The 25,000-nt window shown below is 43.5% G+C and overlaps 18 non-coding genes and 3 pseudogenes across 18 annotated transcripts; all 21 read right to left on the reverse strand.

Moving 5' to 3' along the window:
* Positions 1 to 910: 910 nt before the first annotated feature.
* LOC136725877 (5S ribosomal RNA) lies at positions 911 to 1,028 on the reverse strand. The gene has a single exon (XR_010807778.1). It is a non-coding gene; the product is annotated as a 5S ribosomal RNA (ribosomal RNA).
* A 1,066-nt stretch (positions 1,029 to 2,094) lies between these two features.
* Positions 2,095 to 2,213, reverse strand: LOC136725850 (5S ribosomal RNA). Its single transcript, XR_010807754.1, has one exon. It is a non-coding gene; the product is annotated as a 5S ribosomal RNA (ribosomal RNA).
* A 1,066-nt stretch (positions 2,214 to 3,279) lies between these two features.
* On the reverse strand, positions 3,280 to 3,398 carry LOC136725856 (5S ribosomal RNA). Its single transcript, XR_010807759.1, has one exon. It is a non-coding gene; the product is annotated as a 5S ribosomal RNA (ribosomal RNA).
* A 1,055-nt stretch (positions 3,399 to 4,453) lies between these two features.
* LOC136725872 (5S ribosomal RNA) lies at positions 4,454 to 4,572 on the reverse strand. The gene has a single exon (XR_010807774.1). It is a non-coding gene; the product is annotated as a 5S ribosomal RNA (ribosomal RNA).
* A 1,066-nt stretch (positions 4,573 to 5,638) lies between these two features.
* Positions 5,639 to 5,757, reverse strand: LOC136725815 (5S ribosomal RNA). Its single transcript, XR_010807729.1, has one exon. It is a non-coding gene; the product is annotated as a 5S ribosomal RNA (ribosomal RNA).
* Positions 5,758 to 6,812: 1,055 nt separating this feature from the next.
* Positions 6,813 to 6,931, reverse strand: LOC136725835 (5S ribosomal RNA). The gene has a single exon (XR_010807740.1). It is a non-coding gene; the product is annotated as a 5S ribosomal RNA (ribosomal RNA).
* Positions 6,932 to 7,997: 1,066 nt separating this feature from the next.
* On the reverse strand, positions 7,998 to 8,106 carry LOC136725820 (uncharacterized; annotated as a pseudogene).
* Positions 8,107 to 9,172: 1,066 nt separating this feature from the next.
* Positions 9,173 to 9,291, reverse strand: LOC136725847 (5S ribosomal RNA). The gene has a single exon (XR_010807751.1). It is a non-coding gene; the product is annotated as a 5S ribosomal RNA (ribosomal RNA).
* Positions 9,292 to 10,346: 1,055 nt separating this feature from the next.
* LOC136725823 (uncharacterized) lies at positions 10,347 to 10,455 on the reverse strand (annotated as a pseudogene).
* A 1,066-nt stretch (positions 10,456 to 11,521) lies between these two features.
* On the reverse strand, positions 11,522 to 11,640 carry LOC136725832 (5S ribosomal RNA). The gene has a single exon (XR_010807737.1). It is a non-coding gene; the product is annotated as a 5S ribosomal RNA (ribosomal RNA).
* Positions 11,641 to 12,706: 1,066 nt separating this feature from the next.
* On the reverse strand, positions 12,707 to 12,825 carry LOC136725865 (5S ribosomal RNA). Its single transcript, XR_010807767.1, has one exon. It is a non-coding gene; the product is annotated as a 5S ribosomal RNA (ribosomal RNA).
* Positions 12,826 to 13,880: 1,055 nt separating this feature from the next.
* On the reverse strand, positions 13,881 to 13,989 carry LOC136725824 (uncharacterized; annotated as a pseudogene).
* A 1,066-nt stretch (positions 13,990 to 15,055) lies between these two features.
* LOC136725833 (5S ribosomal RNA) lies at positions 15,056 to 15,174 on the reverse strand. The gene has a single exon (XR_010807738.1). It is a non-coding gene; the product is annotated as a 5S ribosomal RNA (ribosomal RNA).
* A 1,066-nt stretch (positions 15,175 to 16,240) lies between these two features.
* On the reverse strand, positions 16,241 to 16,359 carry LOC136725866 (5S ribosomal RNA). Its single transcript, XR_010807768.1, has one exon. It is a non-coding gene; the product is annotated as a 5S ribosomal RNA (ribosomal RNA).
* A 1,055-nt stretch (positions 16,360 to 17,414) lies between these two features.
* Positions 17,415 to 17,533, reverse strand: LOC136725859 (5S ribosomal RNA). The gene has a single exon (XR_010807762.1). It is a non-coding gene; the product is annotated as a 5S ribosomal RNA (ribosomal RNA).
* A 1,055-nt stretch (positions 17,534 to 18,588) lies between these two features.
* LOC136725848 (5S ribosomal RNA) lies at positions 18,589 to 18,707 on the reverse strand. The gene has a single exon (XR_010807752.1). It is a non-coding gene; the product is annotated as a 5S ribosomal RNA (ribosomal RNA).
* Positions 18,708 to 19,773: 1,066 nt separating this feature from the next.
* LOC136725871 (5S ribosomal RNA) lies at positions 19,774 to 19,892 on the reverse strand. The gene has a single exon (XR_010807773.1). It is a non-coding gene; the product is annotated as a 5S ribosomal RNA (ribosomal RNA).
* A 1,055-nt stretch (positions 19,893 to 20,947) lies between these two features.
* LOC136725822 (5S ribosomal RNA) lies at positions 20,948 to 21,066 on the reverse strand. Its single transcript, XR_010807730.1, has one exon. It is a non-coding gene; the product is annotated as a 5S ribosomal RNA (ribosomal RNA).
* A 1,055-nt stretch (positions 21,067 to 22,121) lies between these two features.
* Positions 22,122 to 22,240, reverse strand: LOC136725870 (5S ribosomal RNA). Its single transcript, XR_010807772.1, has one exon. It is a non-coding gene; the product is annotated as a 5S ribosomal RNA (ribosomal RNA).
* Positions 22,241 to 23,306: 1,066 nt separating this feature from the next.
* Positions 23,307 to 23,425, reverse strand: LOC136725876 (5S ribosomal RNA). The gene has a single exon (XR_010807777.1). It is a non-coding gene; the product is annotated as a 5S ribosomal RNA (ribosomal RNA).
* Positions 23,426 to 24,480: 1,055 nt separating this feature from the next.
* LOC136725834 (5S ribosomal RNA) lies at positions 24,481 to 24,599 on the reverse strand. The gene has a single exon (XR_010807739.1). It is a non-coding gene; the product is annotated as a 5S ribosomal RNA (ribosomal RNA).
* Between the last annotated feature and the right edge of the window lie 401 nt (positions 24,600 to 25,000).

Here is a 25,000-nt window from a genome sequence, read left to right on the forward strand (position 1 = left end):
GGCAACGTTGTGCGTTAGCTGGGGTGCCACACCAGACCGGAACTATATATTACAAAACGAACACATTGTCTTGATAAAACAGCTGTAATTGAGTGCCTGACACGCCAGTCAAGCGCAATCTTGAGAAGGTGTGCATTTCAGTAAGGATTTCAATTGACATGCAGTATGAAACTGAAAGGAGGTTGCATCACTATGATGCATAACATTGCATGTATTGTATTTTCAAGTGTGTGCATTCATCCTGTTGTCATTTTGTTTTGAAAGCAGAAGAATCATTCAACAGGTTGCTGAGACAAATGTAAACCAGTAAAACATATGAAGAGAAACAAACCTTGAATATAAGTTCAGTTGTTTAAACATTTGACAAACTATGGTGAGGGGGTAAGAAAACACACAAATCCAGCAGCTCCTGTATTTCAATACACCAGAACCCAATATTATTGGCGAGTCGGGTAGTCCATCATCACAGTTCGAGGGCAGGCATCATTTCAGTAATTTCATCCCGTTGCATTCACATCCGTGCCTTGAATGAGATTGAATGTGATCTTTGCTCTCAAGTATGTTCCCAAGTTTTACACTTTCGTGCTTTGCATGAATGGGAATGGAACCGTGTGTGTTGAATGAGGCTCCTTGTGAGCAGTGAACTTTGTCCGGTGGAGTTCCTTTTTGTGTTGCTGTAATTGTGTCATTTCTCGATGAGAAAGATTAGGCAACATTTAGTCACTTCTAGCCATGATGCTCAATTTATTTACGAATGTACCCTAGTTACTAGGGACCGTTTACGTTGGAGAACAAGATCTATTGTATGCCTGTGTATTTGGGGAAGTCAAATCTGAAATAATGATGAAATTGCGTGTATCCAAAGTTAAAAATCGTGATTTGTCGCCCTCTGGTGTGTAAAAGATGCAAAAGCTTGCAGCACCTGGTATTCCCAGGCGGTCTCCCATCCAAGTACTGACCAGGCCCGAGCCTGCTTAGCTTCCGAGATCGGACGAGATCGGGCGTATTCAGGCTAGTAGGCCGTAAGCCAGGGAGGCTGTCCCTGACGCTCTACTTAAAGGGAAGGCAATATCCGTTTCTGCCGTTCATACTTACAGTTGAACTGTCTCTCTACTCTAAAGCCCGGGACACACCAGCGCGCCGCAGACAGTCCCTGCTAACACGCCACGTTGTGGCAACATTGTGGCAACGTTGTGCGTTAGCTGGGGTGCCACACCAGACCGGAACTATATATTACAAAACGAACACATTGTCTTGATAAAACAGCTGTAATTGAGTGCCTGACACGCCAGTCAAGCGCAATCTTGAGAAGGTGTGCATTTCAGTAAGGATTTCAATTGACATGCAGTATGAAACTGAAAGGAGGTTGCATCACTATGATGCATAACATTGCATGTATTGTATTTTCAAGTGTGTGCATTCATCCTGTTGTCATTTTGTTTTGAAAGCAGAAGAATCATTCAACAGGTTGCTGAGACAAATGTAAACCAGTAAAACATATGAAGAGAAACAAACCTTGAATATAAGTTCAGTTGTTTAAACATTTGACAAACTATGGTGAGGGGGTAAGAAAACACACAAATCCAGCAGCTCCTGTATTTCAATACACCAGAACCCAATATTATTGGCGAGTCGGGTAGTCCATCATCACAGTTCGAGGGCAGGCATCATTTCAGTAATTTCATCCCGTTGCATTCACATCCGTGCCTTGAATGAGATTGAATGTGATCTTTGCTCTCAAGTATGTTCCCAAGTTTTACACTTTCGTGCTTTGCATGAATGGGAATGGAACCGTGTGTGTTGAATGAGGCTCCTTGTGAGCACTGAACTTTGTCCGGTGGAGTTCCTTTTTGTGTTGCTGTAATTGTGTCATTTCTCGATGAGAAAGATTAGGCAACATTTAGTCACTTCTAGCCATGATGCTCAATTTATTTACGAATGTACCCTAGTTACTAGGGACCGTTTACGTTGGAGAACAAGATCTATTGTATGCCTGTGTATTTGGGGAAGTAAAATCTGAAATAATGATGAAATTGCGTGTATCCAAAGTTAAAACTCGTGATTTGTCGCCCTCTGGTGTGTAAAAGATGCAAAAGCTTACAGCACCTGGTATTCCCAGGCGGTCTCCCATCCAAGTACTGACCAGGCCCGAGCCTGCTTGGCTTCCGAGATCGGACGAGATCGGGCGTATTCAGGCTAGTATGGCCGTAAGCCAGGGAGGCTGTCCCTGACGCTCTACTTAAAGGGAAGGCAATATCCGTTTCTGCCGTTCATACTTACAGTTGAACTGTCTCTCTACTCTAAAGCCCGGGACACACCAGCGTGCCGCAGACAGTCCCTGCTAACACGCCACGTTGTGGCAACATTGTGGCAACGTTGTGCGTTAGCTGGGGTGCCACACCAGACCGGAACTATATTTTACAAAACGAACACATTGTCTTGATAAAACAGCGGTAATTGAGTGCCTGACACGCCAGTCAAGCGCAATCTTGAGAAGGTGTGCATTTCAGTAAGGATTTCAATTGACATGCAGTATGAAACTGAAAGGAGGTTGCATCACTATGATGCATAACATTGCATGTATTATATTTTCAAGTGTGTGCATTCATCCTGTTGTCATTTTGTTTTGAAAGCAGAAGAATCATTCAACAGGTTGCTGAGACAAATGTAAACCAGTAAAACATATGAAGAGAAACAAACCTTGAATATAAGTTCAGTTGTTTAAACATTTGACAAACTATGGTGAGGGGGTAAGAAAACACACAAATCCAGCAGCTCCTGTATTTCAATACACCAGAAGCCAATATTATTGGCGAGTCGGGTAGTCCATCATCACAGTTCGAGGGCAGGCATCATTTCAGTAATTTCATCCCGTTGCATTCACATCCGTGCCTTGATTGAGATTGAATGTGATCTTTGCTCTCAAGTATGTTCCCAAGTTTTACACTTTCGTGCTTTGCATGAATGGAAATGGAACCGTGTGTGTTGAATGAGGCTCCTTGTGAGCACTGAACTTTGTCCGGTGGAGTTCCTTTTTGTGTTGCTGTAATTGTGTCATTTCTCGATGAGACAGATTAGGCAACATTTAGTCACTTCTAGCCATGATGCTCAATTTATTTACGAATGTACCCTAGTTACTAGGGACCGTTTACGTTGGAGAACAAGATCTATTGTATGCCTGTGTATTTGGGGAAGTCAAATCTGAAATAATGATGAAATTGCGTGTATCCAAAGTTAAAACTCGTGATTTGTCGCCCTCTGGTGTGTAAAAGATGCAAAAGCTTACAGCACCTGGTATTCCCAGGCGGTCTCCCATCCAAGTACTAACCAGGCCCGATCCTGCTTAGCTTCCGAGATCGGATGAGATCGGGCGTATTCAGGCTAGTATGGCCGTAAGCCAGGGAGGCTGTCCTTGACCCTCTACTTAAAGGGAAGGCAATATCCGTTTCTGCCGCTCATACTTGCAGTTGAACTGTCTCTCTACTCTAAAGTCCGGGACACACCAGCACGCTGCAGACAGTCCCTGCTAACACGAAACGTTGTGTCAACGTTGTGCGTTAGCTGGGGTGCCACACCAGACCGGAACTATATTTTACAAAACGAACACATTGTCTTGATAATACAGCTGTAATTGAGTGCCTGACACGCCAGTCAAGCGCAATCTTGAGAAGGTGTGCATTTCAGTAAGGATTTCAATTGACATGCAGTATGAAACTGAAAGGAGGTTGCATCACTATGATGCATAACATTGCATGTATTGTATTTTCAAGTGTGTGCATTCATCCTGTTGTCATTTTGTTTTGAAAGCAGAAGAATCATTCAACAGGTTGCTGAGACAAATGTAAACCAGTAAAACATATGAAGAGAAACAAACCTTGAATATAAGTTCAGTTGTTTAAACATTTGACAAACTATGGTGAGGGGGTAAGAAAACACACAAATCCAGCAGCTCCTGTATTTCAATACACCAGAACCCAATATTATTGGCGAGTCGGGTAGTCCATCATCACAGTTCGAGGGCAGGCATCATTTCAGTAATTTCATCCCGTTGCATTCACATCCGTGCCTTGAATGAGATTGAATGTGATCTTTGCTCTCAAGTATGTTCCCAAGTTTTACACTTTCGTGCTTTGCATGAATGGGAATGGAACCGTGTGTGGTGAATGAGGCTCCTTGTGAGCACTGAACTTTGTCCGGTGGAGTTCCTTTTTGTGTTGCTGTAATTGTGTCATTTCTCGATGAGAAAGATTAGGCAACATTTAGTCACTTCTAGCCATGATGCTCAATTTATTTACGAATGTACCCTAGTTACTAGGGACCGTTTACGTTGGAGAACAAGATCTATTGTATGCCTGTGTATTTGGGGAAGTCAAATCTGAAATAATGATGAAATTGCGTGTATCCAAAGTTAAAACTCGTGATTTGTCGCCCTCTGGTGTGTAAAAGATGCAAAAGCTTACAGCACCTCGTATTCCCAGTCGGTCTCCCATCCAAGTACTGACCAGGCCCGAGCCTGCTTAGCTTCCGAGATCGGACGAGATCGGGCGTATTCAGGCTAGTATGGCCGTAAGCCAGGGAGGCTGTCCCTGATGCTCTACTTAAAGGGAAGGCAATATCCGTTTCTGCCGTTCATACTTACAGTTGAACTGTCTCTCTACTCTAAAGCCCGGGACACACCAGCGCACCGCAGACAGTCCCTGCTAACACGCCACGTTGTGGCAACATTGTGGCAACGTTGTGCGTTAGCTGGGGTGCCACACCAGACCGGAACTATATATTACAAAACGAACACATTGTCTTGATAAAACAGCTGTAATTGAGTGCCTGACACGCCAGTCAAGCGCAATCTTGAGAAGGTGTGCATTTCAGTAAGGATTTCAATTGACATGCAGTATGAAACTGAAAGGAGGTTGCATCACTATGATGCATAACATTGCATGTATTGTATTTTCAAGTGTGTGCATTCATCCTGTTGTCATTTTGTTTTGAAAGCAGAAGAATCATTCAACAGGTTGCTGAGACAAATGTAAACCAGTAAAACATATGAAGAGAAACAAACCTTGAATATAAGTTCAGTTGTTTAAACATTTGACAAACTATGGTGAGGGGGTAAGAAAACACACAAATCCAGCAGCTCCTGTATTTCAATACACCAGAACCCAATATTATTGGCGAGTCGGGTAGTCCATCATCACAGTTCGAGGGCAGGCATCATTTCAGTAATTTCATCCCGTTGCATTCACATCCGTGCCTTGAATGAGATTGAATGTGATCTTTGCTCTCAAGTATTTTCCCAAGTTTTACACTTTCGTGCTTTGCATGAATGGGAATGGAACCGTGTGTGTTGAATGAGGCTCCTTGTGAGCACTGAACTTTGTCCGGTGGAGTTCCTTTTTGTGTTGCTGTAATTGTGTCATTTCTCGATGAGAAAGATTAGGCAACATTTAGTCACTTCTAGCCATGATGCTCAATTTATTTACGAATGTACACTAGTTACTAGGGACCGTTTACGTTGGAGAACAAGATCTATTCTATGCCTGTGTATTTGGGGAAGTCAAATCTGAAATAATGATGAAATTGCGTGTATCCAAAGTTAAAACTCGTGATTTGTCGCCCTCTGGTGTGTAAAAGATGCAAAAGCTTACAGCACCTGGTATTCCCAGGCGGTCTCCCATCCAAGTACTGACCAGGCCCGAGCCTGCTTAGCTTCCGAGATCGGACGAGATCGGGCGTATTCAGGCTAGTATGGCCGTAAGCCAGGGAGGCTGTCCCTGACGCTCTACTTAAAGGGAAGGCAATATCCGTTTCTTCCGCTCATACTTGCAATTGAACTGTCTCTCTACTCTAAAGTCCGGGACACACCAGCGCGCCGCAGACAGTCCCTGCTAACACGAAACGTTGTGGCAACGTTGTGCGTTAGCTGGGGTGCCACACCAGACCGGAACTATATATTACAAAACGAACACATTGTCTTGATAAAACAGCTGTAATTGAGTGCCTGACACGCCAGTCAAGCGCAATCTTGAGAAGGTGTGCATTTCAGTAAGGATTTCAATTGACATGCAGTATGAAACTGAAAGGAGGTTGCATCACTATGATGCATAACATTGCATGTATTGTATTTTCAAGTGTGTGCATTCATCCTGTTGTCATTTTGTTTTGAAAGCAGAAGAATCATTCAACAGGTTGCTGAGACAAATGTAAACCAGTAAAACATATGAAGAGAAACAAACCTTGAATATAAGTTCAGTTGTTTAAACATTTGACAAACTATGGTGAGGGGGTAAGAAAACACACAAATCCAGCAGCTCCTGTATTTCAATACACCAGAACCCAATATTATTGGCGAGTCGGGTAGTCCATCATCACAGTTCGAGGGCAGGCATCATTTCAGTAATTTCATCCCGTTGCATTCACATCCGTGCCTTGAATGAGATTGAATGTGATCTTTGCTCTCAAGTATGTTCCCAAGTTTTACACTTTCGTGCTTTGCATGAATGGGAATGGAACCGTGTGTGTTGAATGAAGCTCCTTGTGAGCACTGAACATTGTCCGGTGGAGTTCCTTTTTGTGTTGCTGTAATTGTGTCATTTCTCGATGAGAAAGATTAGGCAACATTTAGTCACTTCTAGCCATGATGCTCAATTTATTTACGAATGTACCCTAGTTACTAGGGACCGTTTACGTTGGAGAACAAGATCTATTGTATGCCTGTGTATTTGGGGAAGTCAAATCTGAAATAATGATGAAATTGCGTGTATCCAAAGTTAAAACTCGTGATTTGTCGCCCTCTGGTGTGTAAAAGATGCAATAGCTTACAGCACCTGGTATTCCCAGGCGGTCTCCCATCCAAGTACTGACCAGGCCCGAGCCTGCTTAGCTTCCGAGATCGGACGAGATCGGGCGTATTCAGGCTAGTATGGCCGTAAGCCAGGGAGGCTGTCCCTGACGCTCTACTTAAAGGGAAGGCAATATCCGTTTCTGCCGTTCATACTTGCAGTTGAACTGTCTCTCTACTCTAAAGCCCGGGACACACCAGCGCGCCGCAGACAGTCCCTGCTAACACGCCACGTTGTGGCAACATTGTGGCAACGTTGTGCGTTAGCTGGGGTGCCACACCAGACCGGAACTATATATTACAAAACGAACACATTCTCTTGATAAAACAGCTGTAATTGAGTGCCTGACACGCCAGTCAAGCGCAATCTTGAGAAGGTGTGCATTTCAGTAAGGATTTCAATTGACATGCAGTATGAAACTGAAAGGAGGTTGCATCACTATGATGCATAACATTGCATGTATTGTATTTTCAAGTGTGTGCATTCATCCTGTTGTCATTTTGTTTTGAAAGCAGAAGAATCATTCAACAGGTTGCTGAGACAAATGTAAACCAGTAAAACATATGAAGAGAAACAAACCTTGAATATAAGTTCAGTTGTTTAAACATTTGACAAACTATGGTGAGGGGGTAAGAAAACACACAAATCCAGCAGCTCCTGTATTTCAATACACCAGAACCCAATATTATTGGCGAGTCGGGTAGTCCATCATCACAGTTCGAGGGCAGGCATCATTTCAGTAATTTCATCCCGTTGCATTCACATCCGTGCCTTGAATGAGATTGAATGTGATCTTTGCTCTCAAGTATGTTCCCAAGTTTTACACTTTCGTGCTTTGCATGAATGGGAATGGAACCGTGTGTGTTGAATGAGGCTCCTTGTGAGCACTGAACTTTGTCCGGTGGAGTTCCTTTTTGTGTTGCTGTAATTGTGTCATTTCTCGATGAGAAAGATTAGGCAACATTTAGTCACTTCTAGCCATGATGCTCAATTTATTTACGAATGTACCCTAGTTACTAGGGACCGTTTACGTTGGAGAACAAGATCTATTGTATGCCTGTGTATTTGGGGAAGTCAAATCTGAAATAATGATGAAATTGCGTGTATCCAAAGTTAAAACTCGTGATTTGTCGCCCTCTGGTGTGTAAAAGATGCAAAAGCTTACAGCACCTGGTATTCCCAGGCAGTCTCCCATCCAAGTACTGACCAGGCCCGAGCCTGCTTAGCTTGCGAGATCGGGCGTATTCAGGCTAGTATGGCCGTAAGCCAGGGAAGCTGTCCCTGACGCTCTACTTAAAGGGAAGGCAATATCCGTTTCTGCCGCTCATACTTGCAGTTGAACTGTCTCTCTACTCTAAAGCCCGGGACACACCAGCGCGCTGCAGCCAGTCCCTTCTTACATGCCACGTTGTGGCAACATTGTGGCAACGTTGTGCGTTAGCTGGGGTGCCACACCAGACCGGAACTATATATTACAAAACGAACACATTGTCTTGATAAAACAGCTGTAATTGCGTGCCTGACACGCCAGTCAAGCGCAATCTTGAGAAGGTGTGCATTTCAGTAAGGATTTCAATTGACATGCAGTATGAAACTGAAAGGAGGTTGCATCACTATGATGCATAACATTGCATGTATTGTATTTTCAAGTGTGTGCATTCATCCTGTTGTCATTTTGTTTTGAAAGCAGAAGAATCATTCAACAGGTTGCTGAGACAAATGTAAACCAGTAAAACATATGAAGAGAAACATACCTTGAATATAAGTTCAGTTGTTTAAACATTTGACAAACTATGGTGAGGGGGTAAGAAAACACACAAATCCAGCAGCTCCTGTATTTCAATACACCAGAACCCAATATTATTGGCGAGTCGGGTAGTCCATCATCACAGTTCGAGGGCAGGCATCATTTCAGTAATTTCATCCCGTTGCATTCACATCCGTGCCTTGAATGAGATTGAATGTGATCTTTGCTCTCAAGTATGTTCCCAAGTTTTACACTTTCGTGCTTTGCATGAATGGGAATGGAACCGTGTGTGTTGAATGAGGCTCCTTGTGAGCACTGAACTTTGTCCGGTGGAGTTCCTTTTTGTGTTGCTGTAATTGTGTCATTTCTCGATGAGAAAGATTAGGCAACATTTAGTCACTTCTAGCCATGATGCTCAATTTATTTACGAATGTACCCTAGTTACTAGGGACCGTTTACGTTGGAGAACAAGATCTATTGTATGCCTGTGTATTTGGGGAAGTCAAATCTGAAATAATGATGAAATTGCGTGTATCCAAAGTTAAAACTCGTGATTTGTCGCCCTCTGGTGTGTAAAAGATGCAAAAGCTTACAGCACCTGGTATTCCCAGGCGGTCTCCCATCCAAGTACTGACCAGGCCCGAGCCTGCTTAGCTTCCGAGATCGGACGAGATCGGGCGTATTCAGGCTAGTATGGCCGTAAGCCAGGGAAGCTGTCCCTGACGCTCTACTTAAAGGGAAGGCAATATCCGTTTCTGCCGCTCATACTTGCAGTTGAACTGTCTCTCTACTCTAAAGTCCGGGACACACCAGCGCGCCGCAGACAGTCCCTGCTAACACGAAACGTTGTGGCAACGTTGTGCGTTAGCTGGGGTGCCACACCAGACCGGAACTATATTTTACAAAACGAACACATTGTCTTGATAATACAGCTGTAATTGAGTGCCTGACATGCCAGTCAAGCGCAATCTTGAGAAGGTGTGCATTTCAGTAAGGATTTCAATTGACATGCAGTATGAAACTGAAAGGAGGTTGCATCACTATGATGCATAACATTGCATGTATTGTATTTTCAAGTGTGTGCATTCATCCTGTTGTCATTTTGTTTTGAAAGCAGAAGAATCATTCAACAGGTTGCTGAGACAAATGTAAACCAGTAAAACATATGAAGAGAAACAAACCTTGAATATAAGTTCAGTTGTTTAAACATTTGACAAACTATGGTGAGGGGGTAAGAAAACACACAAATCCAGCAGCTCCTGTATTTCAATACACCAGAACCCAATATTATTGGCGAGTCGGGTAGTCCATCATCACAGTTCGAGGGCAGGCATCATTTCAGTAATTTCATCCCGTTGCATTCACATCCGTGCCTTGAATGAGATTGAATGTGATCATTGCTCTCAAGTATGTTCCCAAGTTTTACACTTTCGTGCTTTGCATGAATGGGAATGGAACCGTGTGTGTTGAATGAGGCTCCTTGTGAGCACTGAACTTTGTCCGGTGGAGTTCCTTTTTGTGTTGCTGTAATTGTGTCATTTCTCGATGAGAAAGATTAGGCAACATTTAGTCACTTCTAGCCATGATGCTCAATTTATTTACAAATGTACACTAGTTACTAGGGACCGTTTACGTTGGAGAACAAGATCTATTGTATGCCTGTGTATTTGGGGAAGTCAAATCTGAAATAATGATGAAATTGCGTATATCCAAAGTTAAAACTCGTGATTTGTCGCCCTTTGGTGTGTAAAAGATGCAAAAGCTTACAGCACCTGGTATTCCCAGGCTGTCTCCCATCCAAGTACTGACCAGGCACGAGCCTGCTTAGCTTCCGAGATCGGGCGTATTCAGGCTAGTATGGCCGTAAGCCAGGAAGGCTGTCCCTGACGCTCTACTTAAAGGGAAGGCAATATCCGTTTCTGCCGCTCATACTTGCAGTTGAACTGTCTCTCTACTCTAAAGCCCGGGACACACCAGCGCGCTGCAGCCAGTCCCTGCTTACATGCCACGTTGTGGCAACATTGTGGCAACGTTGTGCGTTAGCTGGGGTGCCACACCAGACCAGAACTATATATTACAAAACGAACACATTGTCTTGATAAAACAGCTGTAATTGCGTGCCTGACACGCCAGTCAAGCGCAATCTTGAGAAGGTGTGCATTTCAGTAAGGATTTCAATTGACATGCAGTATGAAACTGAAAGGAGGTTGCATCACTATGATGCATAACATTGCATGTATTGTATTTTCAAGTGTGTGCATTCATCCTGTTGTCATTTTGTTTTGAAAGCAGAAGAATCATTCAACAGGTTGCTGAGACAAATGTAAACCAGTAAAACATATGAAGAGAAACATACCTTGAATATAAGTTCAGTTGTTTAAACATTTGACAAACTATGGTGAGGGGGTAAGAAAACACACAAATCCAGCAGCTCCTGTATTTCAATACACCAGAACCCAATATTATTGGCGAGTCGGGTAGTCCATCATCACAGTTCGAGGGCAGGCATCATTTCAGTAATTTCATCCCGTTGCATTCACATCCGTGCCTTGAATGAGATTGAATGTGATCTTTGCTCTCAAGTATGTTCCCAAGTTTTACACTTTCGTGCTTTGCATGAATGGGAATGGAACCGTGTGTGTTGAATGAGGCTCCTTGTGAGCACTGAACTTTGTCCGGTGGAGTTCCTTTTTGTGTTGCTGTAATTGTGTCATTTCTCGATGAGAAAGATTAGGCAACATTTAGTCACTTCTAGCCATGATGCTCAATTTATTTACGAATGTACCCTAGTTACTAGGGACCGTTTACGTTGGAGAACAAGATCTATTGTATGCCTGTGTATTTGGGGAAGTCAAATCTGAAATAATGATGAAATTGCGTGTATCCAAAGTTAAAACTCGTGATTTGTCGCCCTCTGGTGTGTAAAAGATGCAAAAGCTTACAGCACCAGGTATTCCCAGGCGGTCTCCCATCCAAGTACTGACCAGGCCCGAGCCTGCTTAGCTTCCGAGATCGGACGAGATCGGGCGTATTCAGGCTAGTATGGCCGTAAGCCAGTGAGGCTGTCCCTGACGCTCTACTTAAAGGGAAGGCAATATCCGTTTCTGCCGTTCATACTTACAGTTGAACTGTCTCTCTACTCTAAAGCCCGGGACACACCAGCGCGCCGCAGACAGTCCCTGCTAACACGCCACGTTGTGGCAACATTGTGGAAACGTTGTGCGTTAGCTGGGGTGCCACACCAGACCGGAACTATATATTACAAAACGAACACATTGTCTTGATAAAACAGCTGTAATTGAGTGCCTGACACGCCCGTCAAGCGCAATCTTGAGAAGGTGTGCATTTCAGTAAGGATTTCAATTGACATGCAGTATGAAACTGAAAGGAGGTTGCATCACTATGATGCATAACATTGCATGTATTGTATTTTCAAGTGTGTGCATTCATCCTGTTGTCATTTTGTTTTGAAAGCAGAAGAATCATTCAACAGGTTGCTGAGACAAATGTAAACCAGTAAAACATATGAAGAGAAACAAACCTTGAATATAAGTTCAGTTGTTTAAACATTTGACAAACTATGGTGAGGGGGTAAGAAAACACACAAATCCAGCAGCTCCTGTATTTCAATACACCAGAACCCAATATTATTGGCGAGTCGGGTAGTCCATCATCACAGTTCGAGGGCAGGCATCATTTCAGTAATTTCATCCCGTTGCATTCACATCCGTGCCTTGAATGAGATTGAATGTGATCTTTGCTCTCAAGTATGTTCCCAAGTTTTACACTTTCGTGCTTTGCATGAATGGGAATGGAACCGTGTGTGTTGAATGAGGCTCCTTGTGAGCACTGAACTTTGTCCGGTGGAGTTCCTTTTTGTGTTGCTGTAATTGTGTCATTTCTCGATGAGAAAGATTAGGCAACATTTAGTCACTTCTAGCCATGATGCTCAATTTATTTACGAATGTACCCTAGTTACTAGGGACCGTTTACATTGGAGAACAAGATCTATTGTATGCCTGTGTATTTGGGGAAGTCAAATCTGAAATAATGATGAAATTGCGTGTATCCAAAGTTAAAACTCGTGATTTGTCGCCCTCTGGTGTGTAAAAGATGCAAAAGCTTACAGCACCTGGTATTCCCAGGCGGTCTCCCATCCAAGTACTGACCAGGCCGGAGCCTGCTTAGCTTCCGAGATCGGACGAGATCGGGCGTATTCAGGCTAGTATTGCCGTAAGCCGGGGAGGCTGTCCCTGATGCTCTACTTAAAGGGAAGGCAATATCCGTTTCTGCCGCTCATACTTGCAGTTGAACTGTCTCTCTACTCTAAAGTCCGGGACACACCAGCGCGCCGCAGACAGTCCCTGCTAACACGAAACGTTGTGGCAACGTTGTGCGTTAACTGGGGTGCCACACCAGACCGGAACTATATTTTACAAAACGAACACATTGTCTTGATAATACAGCTGTAATTGAGTGCCTGACACGCCAGTCAAGCGCAATCTTGAGAAGGTGTGCATTTCAGTAAGGATTTCAATTGACATGCAGTATGAAACTGAAAGGAGGTTGCATCACTATGATGCATAACATTGCATGTATTGTATTTTCAAGTGTGTGCATTCATCCTGTTGTCATTTTGTTTTGAAAGCAGAAGAATCATTCAACAGGTTGCTGAGACAAATGTAAACCAGTAAAACATGTGAAGAGAAACAAACCTTGAATATAAGTTCAGTTGTTTAAACATTTGACAAACTATGGTGAGGGGGTAAGAAAACACACAAATCCAGCAGCTCCTGTATTTCAATACACCAGAACCCAATATTATTGGCGAGTCGGGTAGTCCATCATCACAGTTCGAGGGCAGGCATCATTTCAGTAATTTCATCCCGTTGCATTCACATCCGTGCCTTGAATGAGATTGAATGTGATCTTTGCTCTCAAGTATGTTCCCAAGTTTTACACTTTCGTGCTTTGCATGAATGGGAATGGAACCGTGTGTGTTGAATGAGGCTCCTTGTGAGCACTGAACTTTGTCCGGTGGAGTTCCTTTTTGTGTTGCTGTAATTGTGTCATTTCTCGATGAGAAAGATTAGGCAACATTTAGTCACTTCTAGCCATGATGCTCAATTTATTTACAAATGTACACTAGTTACTAGGGACCGTTTACGTTGGAGAACAAGATCTATTGTATGCCTGTGTATTTGGGGAAGTCAAATCTGAAATAATGATGAAATTGCGTGTATCCAAAGTTAAAACTCGTGATTTGTCGCCCTTTGGTGTGTAAAAGATGCAAAAGCTTACAGCACCTGGTATTCCCAGGCTGTCTCCCATCCAAGTACTGACCAGGCACGAGCCTGCTTAGCTTCCGAGATCGGGCGTATTCAGGCTAGTATGGCCGTAAGCCAGGAAGGCTGTCCCTGACGCTCTACTTAAAGGGAAGGCAATATCCGTTTCTGCCGCTCATACTTGCAGTTGAACTGTCTCTCTACTCTAAAGCCCGGGACACACCAGCGCGCTGCAGCCAGTCCCTGCTTACATGCCACGTTGTGGCAACATTGTGGCAACGTTGTGCGTTAGCTGGGGTGCCACACCAGACCAGAACTATATATTACAAAACGAACACATTGTCTTGATAAAACAGCTGTAATTGCGTGCCTGACACGCCAGTCAAGCGCAATCTTGAGAAGGTGTGCATTTCAGTAAGGATTTCAATTGACATGCAGTATGAAACTGAAAGGAGGTTGCATCACTATGATGCATAACATTGCATGTATTGTATTTTCAAGTGTGTGCATTCATCCTGTTGTCATTTTGTTTTGAAAGCAGAAGAATCATTCAACAGGTTGCTGAGACAAATGTAAACCAGTAAAACATATGAAGAGAAACATACCTTGAATATAAGTTCAGTTGTTTAAACATTTGACAAACTATGGTGAGGGGGTAAGAAAACACACAAATCCAGCAGCTCCTGTATTTCAATACACCAGAACCCAATATTATTGGCGAGTCGGGTAGTCCATCATCACAGTTCGAGGGCAGGCATCATTTCAGTAATTTCATCCCGTTGCATTCACATCCGTGCCTTGAATGAGATTGAATGTGATCTTTGCTCTCAAGTATGTTCCCAAGTTTTACACTTTCGTGCTTTGCATGAATGGGAATGGAACCGTGTGTGTTGAATGAGGCTCCTTGTGAGCACTGAACTTTGTCCGGTGGAGTTCCTTTTTGTGTTGCTGTAATTGTGTCATTTCTCGATGAGAAAGATTAGGCAACATTTAGTCACTTCTAGCCATGATGCTCAATTTATTTACGAATGTACCCTAGTTACTAGGGACCGTTTACGTTGGAGAACAAGATCTATTGTATGCCTGTGTATTTGGGGAAGTCAAATCTGAAATAATGATGAAATTGCGTGTATCCAAAGTTAAAACTCGTGATTTGTCGCCCTCTGGTGTGTAAAAGATGCAAAAGCTTACAGCACCAGGTATTCCCAGGCGGTCTCCCATCCAAGTACTGACCAGGCCCGAGCCTGCTTAGCTTCCGAGATCGGACGAGATCGGGCGTATTCAGGCTAGTATGGCCGTAAGCCAGTGAGGCTGTCCCTGACGCTCTACTTAAAGGGAAGGCAATATCCGTTTCTGCCGTTCATACTTACAGTTGAACTGTCTCTCTACTCTAAAGCCCGGGACACACCAGCGCGCCGCAGACAGTCCCTGCTAACACGCCACGTTGTGGCAACATTGTGGAAACGTTGTGCGTTAGCTGGGGTGCCACACCAGACCGGAACTATATATTACAAAACGAACACATTGTCTTGATAAAACAGCTGTAATTGAGTGCCTGACACGCCCGTCAAGCGCAATCTTGAGAAGGTGTGCATTTCAGTAAGGATTTCAATTGACATGCAGTATGAAACTGAAAGGAGGTTGCATCACTATGATGCATAACATTGCATGTATTGTATTTTCAAGTGTGTGCATTCATCCTGTTGTCATTTTGTTTTGAAAGCAGAAGAATCATTCAACAGGTTGCTGAGACAAATGTAAACCAGTAAAACATATGAAGAGAAACAAACCTTGAATATAAGTTCAGTTGTTTAAACATTTGACAAACTATGGTGAGGGGGTAAGAAAACACACAAATCCAGCAGCTCCTGTATTTCAATACACCAGAACCCAATATTATTGGCGAGTCGGGTAGTCCATCATCACAGTTCGAGGGCAGGCATCATTTCAGTAATTTCATCCCGTTGCATTCACATCCGTGCCTTGAATGAGATTGAATGTGATCTTTGCTCTCAAGTATGTTCCCAAGTTTTACACTTTCGTGCTTTGCATGAATGGGAATGGAACCGTGTGTGTTGAATGAGGCTCCTTGTGAGCACTGAACTTTGTCCGGTGGAGTTCCTTTTTGTGTTGCTGTAATTGTGTCATTTCTCGATGAGAAAGATTAGGCAACATTTAGTCACTTCTAGCCATGATGCTCAATTTATTTACGAATGTACCCTAGTTACTAGGGACCGTTTACATTGGAGAACAAGATCTATTGTATGCCTGTGTATTTGGGGAAGTCAAATCTGAAATAATGATGAAATTGCGTGTATCCAAAGTTAAAACTCGTGATTTGTCGCCCTCTGGTGTGTAAAAGATGCAAAAGCTTACAGCACCTGGTATTCCCAGGCGGTCTCCCATCCAAGTACTGACCAGGCCGGAGCCTGCTTAGCTTCCGAGATCGGACGAGATCGGGCGTATTCAGGCTAGTATTGCCGTAAGCCGGGGAGGCTGTCCCTGATGCTCTACTTAAAGGGAAGGCAATATCCGTTTCTGCCGCTCATACTTGCAGTTGAACTGTCTCTCTACTCTAAAGTCCGGGACACACCAGCGCGCCGCAGACAGTCCCTGCTAACACGAAACGTTGTGGCAACGTTGTGCGTTAACTGGGGTGCCACACCAGACCGGAACTATATTTTACAAAACGAACACATTGTCTTGATAATACAGCTGTAATTGAGTGCCTGACACGCCAGTCAAGCGCAATCTTGAGAAGGTGTGCATTTCAGTAAGGATTTCAATTGACATGCAGTATGAAACTGAAAGGAGGTTGCATCACTATGATGCATAACATTGCATGTATTGTATTTTCAAGTGTGTGCATTCATCCTGTTGTCATTTTGTTTTGAAAGCAGAAGAATCATTCAACAGGTTGCTGAGACAAATGTAAACCAGTAAAACATGTGAAGAGAAACAAACCTTGAATATAAGTTCAGTTGTTTAAACATTTGACAAACTATGGTGAGGGGGTAAGAAAACACACAAATCCAGCAGCTCCTGTATTTCAATACAACAGAACCCAATATTATTGGCGAGTCGGGTAGTCCATCATCACAGTTCGAGGGCAGGCATCATTTCAGTAATTTCATCCCGTTGCATTCACATCCGTGACTTGAATGAGATTGAATGTGATCTTTGCTCTCAAGTATGTTCCCAAGTTTTACACTTTCGTGCTTTGCATGAATGGGAATGGAACCGTGTGTGTTGAATGAGGCTCCTTGTGAGCACTGAACTTTGTCCGGTGGAGTTCCTTTTTGTGTTGCTGTAATTGTGTCATTTCTCGATGAGAAAGATTAGGCAACATTTAGTCACTTCTAGCCATGATGCTCAATTTATTTACGAATGTACCCTAGTTACTAGGGACCGTTTACGTTGGAGAACAAGATCTATTGTATGCCTGTGTATTTGGGGAAGTCAAATCTGAAATAATGATGAAATTGCGTGTATCCAAAGTTAAAACTCGTGATTTGTCGCCCTCTGGTGTGTAAAAGATGCAAAAGCTTACAGCACCTGGTATTCCCAGGCGGTCTCCCATCCAAGTACTGACCAGGCCCGAGCCTGCTTAGCTTCCGAGATCGGACGAGATCGGGCGTATTCAGGCTAGTATGGCCGTAAGCCGGGGAAGCTCTCCCTGACGCTCTACTTAAAGGGAAGGCAATATCCGTTTCTGCCGCTCATACTTGCAGTTGAACTGTCTCTCTACTCTAAAGTCCGGGACACACCAGCGCGCCGCAGACAGTCCCTGCTAACACGAAACGTTGTGGCAACGTTGTGCGTTAGCTGGGGTGCCACACCAGACCGGAACTATATTTTACAAAACGAACACATTGTCTTGATAAAACAGCTGTAATTGAGTGCCTGACACGCCAGTCAAGCGCAATCTTGAGAAGGTGTGCATTTCAGTAAGGATTTCAATTGACATGCAGTATGAAACTGAAAGGAGGTTGCATCACTATGATGCATAACATTGCATGTATTGTATTTTCAAGTGTGTGCATTCATCCTGTTGTCATTTTGTTTTGAAAGCAGAAGAATCATTCAACAGGTTGCTGAGACAAATGTAAACCAGTAAAACATATGAAGAGAAACAAACCTTGAATATAAGTTCAGTTGTATAAACATTTGACAAACTATGGTGAGGGGGTAAGAAAACACACAAATCCAGCAGCTCCTGTATTTCAATACACCAGAACCCAATATTATTGGCGAGTCGGGTAGTCCATCATCACAGTTCGAGGGCAGGCATCATTTCAGTAATTTCATCCCGTTGCATTCACATCCGTGCCTTGAATGAGATTGAATGTGATCTTTGCTCTCAAGTATGTTCCCAAGTTTTACACTTTCGTGCTTTGCATGAATGGGAATGGAACCGTGTGTGTTGAATGAGGCTCCTTGTGAGCACTGAACTTTGTCCAGTAAAGTTCCTTTTTGTGTTGCTGTAATTGTGTCATTTCTCGATGAGAAAGATTAGGCAACATTTAGTCACTTCTAGCCATGATGCTCAATTTATTTACGAATGTACCCTAGTTACTAGGGACCGTTTACGTTGGAGAACAAGATCTATTGTATGCCTGTGTATTTGGGGAAGTCAAATCTGAAATAATGATGAAATTGCGTGTATCCAAAGTTAAAACTCGTGATTTGTCGCCCTCTGGTGTGTAAAAGATGCAAAAGCTTACAGCACCTGGTATTCCCAGGCGGTCTCCCATCCAAGTACTGACCAGGCCAGAGCCTGCTTAGCTTCCGAGATCGGACGAGATCGGGCGTATTCAGGCTAGTATGGCCGTAAGCCAGGGAGGCTGTCCCTGACGCTCTACTTACAGGGAAGGCAATATCCTTTTCTGCCGTTCATACTTACAGTTGAACTGTCTCTCTACTCTAAAGCCCGGGACACACCAGTGCGCCGCAGACAGTCCCTGCTAACACGCCACGTTGTGGCAACGTTGTGGCAACGTTGTGCGTTAGCTGGGGTGCCACACCAGACCGGAACTATATTTTACAAAACGAACACATTGTCTTGATAAAACAGCTGTAATTGAGTGCCTGACACGCCAGTCAAGCGCAATCTTGAGAAGGTGTGCATTTCAGTAAGGATTTCAATTGACATGCAGTATGAAACTGAAAGGAGGTTGCATCACTATGATGCATAACATTGCATGTATTGTATTTTCAAGTGTGTGCATTCATCCTGTTGTCATTTTGTTTTGAAAGCAGAAGAATCATTCAACAGGTTGCTGAGACAAATGTAAACCAGTAAAACATATGAAGAGAAACAAACCTTGAATATAAGTTCAGTTGTTTAAACATTTGACAAACTATGGTGAGGGGGTAAGAAAACACACAAATCCAGCAGCTCCTGTATTTCAATACACCAGAACCCAATATTATTGGCGAGTCGGGTAGTCCATCATCACAGTTCGAGGGCAGGCATCATTTCAGTAATTTCATCCCGTTGCATTCACATCCGTGCCTTGAATGAGATTGAATGTGATCTTTGCTCTCAAGTATGTTCCCAAGTTTTACACTTTCGTGCTTTGCATGAATGGGAATGGAACCGTGTGTGTTGAATGAGGCTCCTTGTGAACACTGAACTTTGTCCGGTGGAGTTCCTTTTTGTGTTGCTGTAATTGTGTCATTTCTCGATGAGAAAGATTAGGCAACATTTAGTCACTTCTAGCCATGATGCTCAATTTATTTACGAATGTACCCTAGTTACTAGGGACCGTTTACGTTGGAGAACAAGATCTATTGTATGCCTGTGTATTTGGGGAAGTCAAATCTGAAATAATGATGAAATTGCGTGTATCCAAAGTTAAAACTCGTGATTTGTCGCCCTCTGGTGTGTAAAAGATGCAAAAGCTTACAGCACCTGGTATTCCCAGGCGGTCTCCCATCCAAGTACTGACCAGGCCCGAGCCTGCTTAGCTTCCGAGATCGGACGAGATCGGGCGTATTCAGGCTAGTATGGCCGTAAGCCGGGGAAGCTGTCCCTGACGCTCTACTTAAAGGGAAGGCAATATCCGTTTCTGCCGCTCATACTTGCAGTTGAACTGTCTCTCTACTCTAAAGTCCGGGACACACCAGCGCGCCGCAGACAGTCCCTGCTAACACGAAACGTTGTGGCAACGTTGTGCGTTAGCTGGGGTGCCACACCAGACCGGAACTATATTTTACAAAACGAACACATTGTCTTGATAAAACAGCTGTAATTGAGTGCCTGACACGCCAGTCAAGCGCAATCTTGAGAAGGTGTGCATTTCAGTAAGGATTTCAATTGACATGCAGTATGAAACTGAAAGGAGGTTGCATCACTATGATGCATAACATTGCATGTATTGTATTTTCAAGTGTGTGCATTCATCCTGTTGTCATTTTGTTTTGAAAGCAGAAGAATCATTCAACAGGTTGCTGAGACAAATGTAAACCAGTAAAACATATGAAGAGAAACAAACCTTGAATATAAGTTCAGTTGTTTAAACATTTGACAAACTATGGTGAGGGGGTAAGAAAACACACAAATCCAGCAGCTCCTGTATTTCAATACACCAGAACCCAATATTATTGGCGAGTCGGGTAGTCCATCATCACAGTTCGAGGGCAGGCATCATTTCAGTAATTTCATCCCGTTGCATTCACATCCGTGCCTTGAATGAGATTGAATGTGATCTTTGCTCTCAAGTATGTTCCCAAGTTTTACACTTTCGTGCTTTGCATGAATGGGAATGGAACCGTGTGTGTTGAATGAGGCTCCTTGTGAACACTGAACTTTGTCCGGTGGAGTTCCTTTTTGTGTTGCTGTAATTGTGTCATTTCTCGATGAGAAAGATTAGGCAACATTTAGTCACTTCTAGCCATGATGCTCAATTTATTTACGAATGTACCCTAGTTACTAGGGACCGTTTACGTTGGAGAACAAGATCTATTGTATGCCTGTGTATTTGGGGAAGTCAAATCTGAAATAATGATGAAATTGCGTGTATCCAAAGTTAAAACTCGTGATTTGTCGCCCTCTGGTGTGTAAAAGATGCAAAAGCTTACAGCACCTGGTATTCCCAGGCGGTCTCCCATCCAAGTACTGACCAGGCCCGAGCCTGCTTAGCTTCCGAGATCGGACGAGATCGGGCGTATTCAGGCTAGTATGGCCGTAAGCCGGGGAAGCTGTCCCTGACGCTCTACTTAAAGGGAAGGCAATATCCGTTTCTGCCGCTCATACTTGCAGTTGAACTGTCTCTCTACTCTAAAGTCCGGGACACACCAGCGCGCCGCAGACAGTCCCTGCTAACACGAAACGTTGTGGCAACGTTGTGCGTTAGCTGGGGTGCCACACCAGACCGGAACTATATTTTACAAAACGAACACATTGTCTTGATAAAACAGCTGTAATTGAGTGCCTGACACGCCAGTCAAGCGCAATCTTGAGAAGGTGTGCATTTCAGTAAGGATTTCAATTGACATGCAGTATGAAACTGAAAGGAGGTTGCATCACTATGATGCATAACATTGCATGTATTGTATTTTCAAGTGTGTGCATTCATCCTGTTGTCATTTTGTTTTGAAAGCAGAAGAATCATTCAACAGGTTGCTGAGACAAATGTAAACCAGTAAAACATATGAAGAGAAACAAACCTTGAATATAAGTTCAGTTGTATAAACATTTGACAAACTATGGTGAGGGGGTAAGAAAACACACAAATCCAGCAGCTCCTGTATTTCAATACACCAGAACCCAATATTATTGGCGAGTCGGGTAGTCCATCATCACAGTTCGAGGGCAGGCATCATTTCAGTAATTTCATCCCGTTGCATTCACATCCGTGCCTTGAATGAGATTTAATGTGATCTTTGCTCTCAAGTATGTTCCCAAGTTTTACACTTTCGTGCTTTGCATGAATGGGAATGGAACCGTGTGTGTTGAATGAGGCTCCTTGTGAGCACTGAACTTTGTCCGGTGGAGTTCCTTTTTGTGTTGCTGTAATTGTGTCATTTCTCGATGAGAAAGATTAGGCAACATTTAGTCACTTCTAGCCATGATGCTCAATTTATTTACGAATGTACCCTAGTTACTAGGGACCGTTTACGTTGGAGAACAAGATCTATTGTATGCCTGTGTATTTGGGGAAGTCAAATCTGAAATAATGATGAAATTGCGTGTATCCAAAGTTAAAACTCGTGATTTGTCGCCCTCTGGTGTGTAAAAGATGCAAAAGCTTACAGCACCTGGTATTCCCAGGCGGTCTCCCATCCAAGTACTGACCAGGCCAGAGCCTGCTTAGTTTCCGAGATCGGACGAGATCGGGCGTATTCAGGCTAGTATGGCCGTAAGCCAGGGAGGCTGTCCCTGACGCTCTACTTAAAGGGAAGGCAATATCCTTTTCTGCCGTTCATACTTACAGTTGAACTGTCTCTCTACTCTAAAGCCCGGGACACACCAGTGCGCCGCAGACAGTCCCTGCTAACACGCCACGTTGTGGCAACGTTGTGGCAACGTTGTGCGTTAACTGGGGTGCCACACCAGACCGGAACTATATTTTACAAAACGAACACATTGTCTTGATAATACAGCTGTAATTGAGTGCCTGACACGCCAGTCAAGCGCAATCTTGAGAAGGTGTGCATTTCAGTAAGGATTTCAATTGACATGCAGTATGAAACTAAAAGGAGGTTGCATCACTATGATGCATAACATTGCATGTATTGTATTTTCAAGTGTGTGCATTCATCCTGTTGTCATTTTGTTTTGAAAGCAGAAGAATCATTCAACAGGTTGCTGAGACAAATGTAAACCAGTAAAACATATGAAGAGAAACAAACCTTGAATATAAGTTCAGTTGTTTAAACATTTGACAAACTATGGTGAGGGGGTAAGAAAACACACAAATCCAGCAGCTCCTGTATTTCAATACACCAGAACCCAATATTATTGGCGAGTCGGGTAGTCCATCATCACAGTTCGAGGGCAGGCATCATTTCAGTAATTTCATCCCGTTGCATTCACATCCGTGCCTTGAATGAGATTGAATGTGATCTTTGCTCTCAAGTATGTTCCCAAGTTTTACACTTTCGTGCTTTGCATGAATGGGAATGGAACCGTGTGTGTTGAATGAGGCTCCTTGTGAGCACTGAACTTTGTCCGGTGGAGTTCCTTTTTGTGTTGCTGTAATTGTGTCATTTCTCGAAGAGAAAGATTAGGCAACATTTAGTCACTTCTAGCCATGATGCTCAATTTATTTACGAATGTACCCTAGTTACTAGGGACCGTTTACGTTGGAGAACAAGATCTATTGTATGCCTGTGTATTTGGGGAAGTCAAATCTGAAATAATGATGAAATTGTGTGAATCCAAAGTTAAAACTCGTGATTTGTCGCCCTCTGGTGTGTAAAAGGTGCAAAAGCTTACAGCACCTGGTATTCCCAGGCGGTCTCCCATCCAAGTACTGACCAGGCCCGAGCCTGCTTAGCTTCCGAGATCGGACGAAATCAGGCGTATTCAGGCTAGTACGGCCGTAAGCCAGGGAGGCTGTCCCTGATGCTCTACTTAAAGGGAAGGCAATATCCGTTTCTGCCGCTCATACTTGCAGTTGAACTGTCTCTCTACTCTAAAGTCCGGGACACACCAGCGCGCCGCAGACAGTCCCTGCTAACACGAAACGTTGTGGCAACGTTGTGCGTTAGCTGGGGTGCCACACCAGACCGTAACTGTATTTTACAAAACGAACACATTGTCTTGATAAAACAGCTGTAATTGAGTGCCTGACACGCCAGTCAAGCGCAATCTTGAGAAGGTGTGCATTTCAGTAAGGATTTCAATTGACATGCAGTATGAAACTGAAAGGAGGTTGCATCACTATGATGCATAACATTGCATGTATTGTATTTTCAAGTGTGTGCATTCATCCTGTTGTCATTTTGTTTTGAAAGCAGAAGAATCATTCAACAGGTTGCTGAGACAAATGTAAACCAGTAAAACATATGAAGAGAAACAAACCTTGAATATAAGTTCAGTTGTTTAAACATTTGACAAACTATGGTGAGGGGGTAAGAAAACACACAAATCCAGCAGCTCCTGTATTTCAATACACCAGAACCCAATATTATTGGCGAGTCGGGTAGTCCATCATCACAGTTCGAGGGCAGGCATCATTTCAGTAATTTCATCCCGTTGCATTCACATCCGTGCCTTGAATGAGATTGAATGTGATCTTTGCTCTCAAGTATGTTCCCAAGTTTTACACTTTCGTGCTTTGCATGAATGGGAATGGAACCGTGTGTGTTGAATGAGGCTCCTTGTGAGCACTGAACTTTGTCCGGTGGAGTTCCTTTTTGTGTTGCTGTAATTGTGTCATTTCTCGATGAGAAAGATTAGGCAACATTTAGTCACTTCTAGCCATGATGCTCAATTTATTTACGAATGTACCCTAGTTACTAGGGACCGTTTACGTTGGAGAACAAGATCTATTGTATGCCTGTGTATTTGGGGAAGTCAAATCTGAAATAATGATGAAATTGCGTGTATCCAAAGTTAAAACTCGTGATTTGTCGCCCTCTGGTGTGTAAAAGATGCAAAAGCTTACAGCACCTGGTATTCCCAGGTGGTCTCCCATCCAAGTACTGACCAGGCCCGAGCCTGCTTAGCTTCCGAGATCAGACGAGATCGGGCGTATTCAGGCTAGTATGGCCGTAAGCCAGGGAGGCTGTCCCTGACGCTCTACTTAAAGGGAAGGCAATATCCGTTTCTGCCGCTCATACTTGCAGTTGAACTGTCTCTCTACTCTAAAGTCCGGGACACACCAGCACGCCGCAGACAGTCCCTGCTAACACGAAACGTTGTGGCAACGTTGTGCGTTAGCTGGGGTGCCACACCAGACCGGAACTATATATTACAAAACGAACACATTGTCTTGATAAAACAGCTGTAATTGAGTGCCTGACACGCCAGTCAAGCGCAATCTTGAGAAGGTGTGCATTTCAGTAAGGATTTCAATTGACATGCAGTATGAAACTGAAAGGAGGTTGCATCACTATGATGCATAACATTGCATGTATTGTATTTTCAAGTGTGTGCATTCATCCTGTTGTCATTTTGT

This window comes from Amia ocellicauda, unplaced genomic scaffold (genome assembly GCF_036373705.1).
Source record: "Amia ocellicauda isolate fAmiCal2 unplaced genomic scaffold, fAmiCal2.hap1 HAP1_SCAFFOLD_225, whole genome shotgun sequence".
In the NCBI taxonomy this organism is placed as follows: domain Eukaryota; kingdom Metazoa; phylum Chordata; class Actinopteri; order Amiiformes; family Amiidae; genus Amia; species Amia ocellicauda.